This window comes from Peromyscus eremicus, chromosome X (genome assembly GCF_949786415.1).
Source record: "Peromyscus eremicus chromosome X, PerEre_H2_v1, whole genome shotgun sequence".
Classification (NCBI taxonomy): Eukaryota; Metazoa; Chordata; class Mammalia; order Rodentia; family Cricetidae; genus Peromyscus; species Peromyscus eremicus.
This window is the reverse complement of record NC_081439.1, coordinates 69,658,839-69,666,130: the sequence shown is the minus strand read 5'-3', so window position 1 is coordinate 69,666,130 and position 7,292 is coordinate 69,658,839. Positions and strand designations below refer to the sequence as shown.

Here is a 7,292-nt window from a genome sequence, read left to right as displayed (position 1 = left end):
TAAGTTTTCTTTAAAATACATTTTTAAAAAGATTAATTCAAGTTATCCTACATGGCAACGACGCCTGAAAAAAAAAGTGTCCTTTGCTAATAACAGAGCCAATTCCTTCATGAACTTGCAGAAGTTATGTTTTTCTTCACAAGACCTGCACAAGATCAAGCCAGTTAACATTCTAGCACAGAGGTTGGGCAGGGCACAGAAGTACCCACTCCTACCTGAGTAAATAATGGTAACTGATGACTACTGGGAGATGCATTCTCAATTTTATGCACATTTGTGGTCCCTTCTGTGATGCCTATGCTCCAGTCGAAAGTCACATACCCATGTACATGTGTGTAGCCTGAGCTGACCTGCTCTGGTGATCGGATGGCCGAACACCCTGGCTGTCATGATAGAACTCTCATCCAGTGTCTTATAGAAGCAGATGCAGAGATCCATGGCGGAGACCCAGGTGGAGCTCTGGGAGCCCAATCGGTGAGAGAAAGGAGGAATTGTATGAGCGAGAGGTACTGAGACCATGATTGGAAAAAGCACAGGGACAAATAGCGAAACTAGTGGAAACGCATGAACTGTGAACCAATGGCTGAGGAGCCCCCATGGAACTGGACCAGGCCCTCTGGATAAGTGGGACAGCTGATTAGCTTGAACTGTTTGGGAGGCCCCCAGGCAGTAGAGCCAGGACCTGTCCTTGGTGCATGGGCTGGCTTTTTGGAGCCTGGGGCCTATGCTGGGACACTGCTCAGCTTAGGTGTAGTTAAGAGGGGACTGGTCCTGGCTCAGCTGAGTCTACCAGGCTAGGCTGACTCCCCAGGGGAGACCTTGCCTTGGAGGAGGTGGAAATGGGGAGTGGATTGGGGAGAAGGACTGGGGGTTGGGAGGAGGGAGGACTGGGGAATCCGTGGCTAATATGTGAAATCAAGTTAATTATAAAATAAAAATATATAAAAAATTAAATCTTTTAAAAAGAAGTCATAATGCTGAGGAGGGAATCATTTTGGAGAAATACAGGACTTTTATGCCAGTGTACACATGATAAAAATATTTTGTATACATTATGCATTATCAAAGAATAAATAAAAGTAGCATATATAAAATAATCATATAATCTGTAAATAACATATGCCATTCTATTAATTTACATTTTTTAATACTTAACAGTATGCTTTGAGGTAGAAAAATTTTCAACTTTTAAGAGTTTTAAATTTTATTTTATTATTTTATTTATGATATTTTTATGTCATGTTTAAGGATCCATTGCCTAATGGAAATCCTGAAATAGTGTTATTCATTTGTTATTTGAATAATTTTTTAAAGTTTTAGCTATAATATTTACATCATTGCTCATTGCACTGGACCACCTATTACTTCTAGGCTGACTAAGCATTATTGCCACCAATTAATTTAATTTAACTTAAATGTTTTGGTTTATCTCTTAATTAGTAATATTTACTTCTTTTGAATGTGTATATATTTATTAGTAGCTTGTATCCTATATTATGCTAACCATACACTAAATTTTTATTATTTATTTATTTATTTATTTTAGCTCCAACTTTAAAGACTGAATTTATTTGGAGAAAAACAAAAAACCCTCAACCCAAAGGATGCAATTTTACATCTCAAGACATCTCCCAAGTAATGTCTACAGATTACAAATATTTTCATAGAAGATATTTTTGTACAAATCTTACATGTATTCAGAAGCGGGACATAAGTCAACTCATGTTTTCATTTTAAAAGAGGAGCAAAGTAGGAGAGTAGGACAGAACAGCTTTCCTCTGGATGCAACAATCTGGAAGGGAAATAGACATAAAGAGGGCAAATTACCTTTTCATTGTGTACAACCAAAAAAAAAAAAACCCATTCAACCATGGGTTTCCTCTCTAAAAGCCCACTTTCTAGCTACTAGACAATCAAGTCCACTGGATAAGTGACTTGCTATGCCCACTGCTGCAGCACACTAAACCAGTGCTCCTGCACAGCAGGCCTACGGCTTGTTCATTAAGACCAAGTTCTTCATATAAAGTTAAGTATTGTTCTTTCCAAGTCTGTGAAGAATTGCATTGGGATTTTCATGGGGATTGCATTGGTTCTGTAGATTGCTTTTGGTAAGATTGCCATTTTTACTATGTTGATTCTACCTATCCATAAGCATGGGAGATCTTTCCATTTTCTGATACTCTTCAATTTCTTTCTTCAGAGATTTAAAGTTCTTATCACACAGGTCTTTCACTGGCTTAGTTAGTGTTACCCCAAGGTATTTTATATTATTTGTGGCTATTGTAAAGGGTGATGTTTCTCTGATTTCTTTTTCAGCCCATTTATCATTTGTAATATAGGAGGGCTACTAATTTTTTTTAGCTAATCTTGTATTCTGCCACATTACTGAAGGAGTTTATCAGCTGTAGGAGTTCCCTGGTAGAAATTTGGGGTCACTTACATATACTATCATATCACCAGCAAATAATGAAAGTTTGACTTCTTCCTTTTCAATTTGTATCCCTTTGATCTCCTTTTGTTGTCTTACTGCTCTAGCTAGAACTTCAAGTACTATGTTGAATAAGTATGGGGAAAGTGGACAGCCTTGTCTTGTTCCTGATTTTATCAGAATCGCTTTGAGTTTCTCTCCATTTAATTTGATGTTGGCTGTTGGCTTGCTGTAAATTGCTTTTATTATGTTTAGGTATGTTCTTTACATTCCTGATCTCTCCAAGACCTTTATCATAAAGGGGTGTTGGATTTTGTCAAAGGCTTTTTCAGCATCCAATGAGGTGATCATGTGGTTTTCTTTCTTTCAGTTTGTTTATATGGTATAGTACATTGACAGATTTTCGTATGTTGAACCATCCTTGCATCCCTGATATGAAACCTACTTGGTCATGGTGGATAATTTTTTTGATGTGTTACTGGATTTGGTTAGACAGTATTTATATTTATTTTTGCATAAGTGTTCATGAGGGAGATTGCTCTGTAATTCTCTTTCTTTGTTGCATCTTTGTGTGGTTTGGGTATCAGGGTAACTGTAGCCTCAAAAAAAGTCTGGTAATGCCCCTTCTGTTTCTATTGTGTGGAACAATTTGAAGAGTATTTGAATTGGTAGAATTCTACGCTGGAACCATCTGGTCCTGGGCTTTCTTTGGTTGGGAGACTTTTAATGACCGCTTCTATTTCCTTAGGGGTTATTTGTCTGTTTAAATAGTTTATCTGGTCTTGATTTAACTTTGGTATGTGGTACCCATCCAGAAAATCATCCGTTTCTTTCAGATTTTCCAATTTTGTCGAGTACAGGATATTGAAGTATGACCTGATGATTCTCTGGATTTCCTCATTGTCTGTTGTTATGTTTCCCTTTTCATTTCTGATTTTGTTAATTTGGATGCTCTCTCTGCTTTTTGGTTAATTTGGATAAGGGCTTGTCTATCTTGTTGATTTTCTCAAAGAACCAACTCTTTGTTTCATTGATTCTTTGTGTTCTCTTTGTTTCTATTTTATTAATTTCAACCCTCAATTTGATTATTTCCTGGCATCTGTTTCTCCTGGGTGAGTTTGCTTCTTCTTGTTCTAGAGCTTTCAGTTGTACTGTTAAGTTGCTAGGGTGAGAATTCTCCAACTTCTTTATGTGGGCATTTAGAGCTATGAATTTTCCTCTTAGCATTGCTTTCATGATGTCCCATAAGTTTGGGTATGTTGTTCTTATTCATTGAATTTTAGGAAATCTTTAATTTCTTTCTTTATTTCTTCTTTGACCCATTGGTGATTCAATTGGGCATTATTCAGTTTCTATGAGATTGTAGGCTTTCTGTAATTTTTATTGTTGTTGAATTCTAACTTTAAGCCATGGTGGTCTGTTAAGATACAGGAAGTTATTTCAAAATTTTTTTTGTTATCTGTTGAGATTTGCTTTGTGACCAAGCATGTGGTCAAGCTACTGTGCAAGAGAAGCCGGGACCTTATTCAATAGTTCTTTGCATTATCCTTTATTCTTGAGGGAAGTCAAGAGAAACCAACCCTCCTCTAAGCAGAAAACCACAGTCTAGGTCACATTACAAACCCAAGCACTAGCGTGGGTTTCCAGTGAAAGAAAAGGATAGAAACACCCCAATCCAGGCTGAAGATGTTTAACTCAACTCTCCCCATTTACATACCCCTATTCACCACCCAAGTCCCTCAACTGAAATACTCTGACCTCCAAGGGGGCGAAAGCATCAGGAGGAAACAGTGGCAGGAATCAATGATACCAGAGAACCTCAGGCCACAGCTTCTGGTGACCAAGATAAAATGCCTGTGAGAGCAGGGACTGCTTTTGGAAGGCTGACAGTGTCATCAAGAACATGAGATGACCAGAGTGACAAGGTTTTGACAGAATGTGGATATATTTGAATCTTAGAAAGGACAGATTTTAGAAGACGAATTTCCCACGCCCCGTAAGTGCTTCCTCATCCAGGTATAACTGATCACTTCTCTCAAAGCTTTTCAAACCACAATTGAGTTTCCCATTCATTTTTGGTCCCCAAGCAGTACTAGTTATTAGTGGCCTGTAGACTCACTCCCAATTACCCCCTTGGGGGGTAAAAAACAAAAAACAATTTCCCCTAGGCTGGCCCTAGTTAAGTCAGAATTAAAGTAGAAGGACTAGCAGCCTCCTGGAGACTAAAAGAACTTGAGAGATTAAATCTACCTTTCCAAGGATGGGAAATTTATTCAGATGATATTTGGGAATTCATAGGTACCACCACAGGATAAGAATTAAAAGGTAGACATCTCACTCTCCCTTGTACCTTTCTCTACTGCCTCACTGTCACTACATTTCTGCTGAATGGAGCCCCAGGCACTAGTCACACAGGTCTCCTCTTGGTATCATCAGAACACATCACAACTTCCCCATTCAAAAGCGGTAGCCACATCTCTGGCTGCAATGGTGATTTTCCAGTTACTTCAATACTTTAAAAGGCTGCAGCAGCGTGCAAAACACTTTCATTTCATTAAAAAAAAAGTTAAGAAGGTCTTCAGAAGATGGTGAGTTTCATTTTTTCTTGTCTGGATAGAGGTTTGATTTGCTCTTGAATGTTCTTGGGTAGAGACTAGAAGAAAGCACAGCATGTGAAGGTCTACTCAAGTGTGTTCGTCTCCCTCATTCTCATCTTCACCATCCACGCAGAACTGAACTTAGAGGCTGGATTTTCCTCAGATTTCTTTGGCTCAGGTGCAGATCTGGAGTCTTGATCTTTTTTGCCATCTTTCTTATCCAACTCCTTCCAGTGGTCTTTGTTCCCTCCTTCTCCAGGACCACAACTGGAGTTCACAGTTAGGCCTTTAGGGACACTCATCCCATCTATTTTATTTTCATCTGTCCTTGATGGTCCGTCCTCAGAGGGCTGAGTTGGAGCCACCTTCCCTCCACCACTTGTAGGGGACTGCTGCTCTGTGTCTGATCTCTGAGATCGAGCAGGAGGGTTAGAGCCTTGCTTCACTCACGCATTCGCATTTGGTGGAAGGGCTGGCATTACCTTTAGAGACTGATCAGGTTTAGGAGGTTTGGAGGTTGGAGAGTGACAGTCTTCTTCTTTATTGAGGGTTTCATTTTCCAGAGACTTCTCACTCTCTCTCCTTCGTGGATTTCTGCCAGATGTGGCTGAGGCCCCAGTCTGCGATGACTCACTTCTTGTCCTGGACCATTCTCTTTCCTGAGTTTCTTCACTTCGCCAACTTGCGTGTCTCTCCTGTGGCCGGTGGTTTAGTTTCGGCTCATCTAGCTGCCACTGCAACTTCTCCTGTTCCTTCTGTAGCCGTTCCTCTGCTTCTCAATATCTAGCAGCCATGTCCACAGGTTTCACGCCTCCAAAGATAGAAGCCGCTCGACTGGACTGGGAGGTGCTAGCAGAGGAATTATCTTCCTTAGGAGTACTCCGAGGCTTTAGATTCAGTTTGGGTCTTTGAGGGGGACCTCTGTCATCATGCCTAGAGTAATCATCCCTGGAGCTCCATGACTGATCGTCCCTTCTGTCATAACGGTCTTCATAGTGGTCCCCACCTCCTCTGTAGTCATCATCCCTACAGTACCCACTACCAAATGCTCTCTTGCCACTGCCTATCCTGGAGTCATAGCCTCGGTCATAGTCTCTGCTGCCTGGGTTATCATATCCATCCCAGAACCCATAATGGTTCAGATCTCAGCGTAGGCTGTCCCAGTATCCTTCCCAGTACCGGTCTGAATCGTAAGGATCTCTATACTTGTCTCCAAAGCTATCATCACTTCTTCTAGGTGGGTAGTCATCAAAGCTGTCTGGTGGCAGGACGGGCCCTCCAGTCTGTGTCTGTTTTGTCAGAATCCCAATGTCTATCTCGACCAAAAGAACGATCATCCCGGTCTTTATCCTGTGCTTGATCAGCAACGTCCACTCGAATTCTCCTGTTACCTAGAGACTCTTCATTGAGACTCAGAGCACTGAGCAGAGATTCCAAGTCCTCAAATTCCACATAGCCAAAGCCTTTTAACCTATCTAGATTACTGGATTCATGTGGTAAGCATACAGCGCTGATATTTAGTCCTCTAAAGAATTCCTTAATGGAGTCTTCTGTCACATCATAGGGCAGGTTCCCTAGGAAAGCAGGATAAGGTAGTGATTTTGGAAGACAGGCTCCGGTCGATATTGGGTTCCCGAGCAGCCCGTGGAGCAGTGGGAAGGATGGATCGGTCAATTGGAGGTGCCCTGTACACATCGTCATCGTTACTGTGCCACGTTGTTGACACATCTCCTTCCAGATCGTCTGTTTCATCGGCCCAGCTGACTGGTTTAGGGACATAGGTGCTTCCTCCACCAGTACCCCCATCTTCAGCTAGAAAGTCTGTTAGGGAGATGGTTTTCCCCTTCTTATTCTTTTTTGCTGAGGCCGCCATGTTGGGAGAGGGAGAGAGAACCAAAACTAAGCATTTTTGCCACCAATTAATTTAATTTAACTTAAATGTTTTGGTTTATCTCTTAACTATTAGTAATATCTATTTCTTATGTATGTGTATATATTTATTAGTAGCTCATATCCTATATTATGCTAGCCATACACTAAATTTTTATTTTTTATTTTTTTCATGTACTAAATTTTTAATCCAAAATATATGTCACACAAATTTTTTGGCCTATAAAAGTGGTTTTGATTATTAGATGAAACTTGCAATTACATGTGAATTTTAGTACTAATGCCTTTCATTTCAAGAGCAGTATATAGAATATTAGCACTCAAATATTAATAATGTTCCATGCCATAAAAATGATGCAGTTCATATACTAAATATT

General features: G+C 40.1%; 1 pseudogene; it reads right to left on the bottom strand.

The window, feature by feature from the left end:
• Positions 1-4,915: 4,915 nt before the first annotated feature.
• On the bottom strand, positions 4,916-6,898 carry LOC131899435 (eukaryotic translation initiation factor 4B-like; annotated as a pseudogene).
• Between the last annotated feature and the right edge of the window lie 394 nt (positions 6,899-7,292).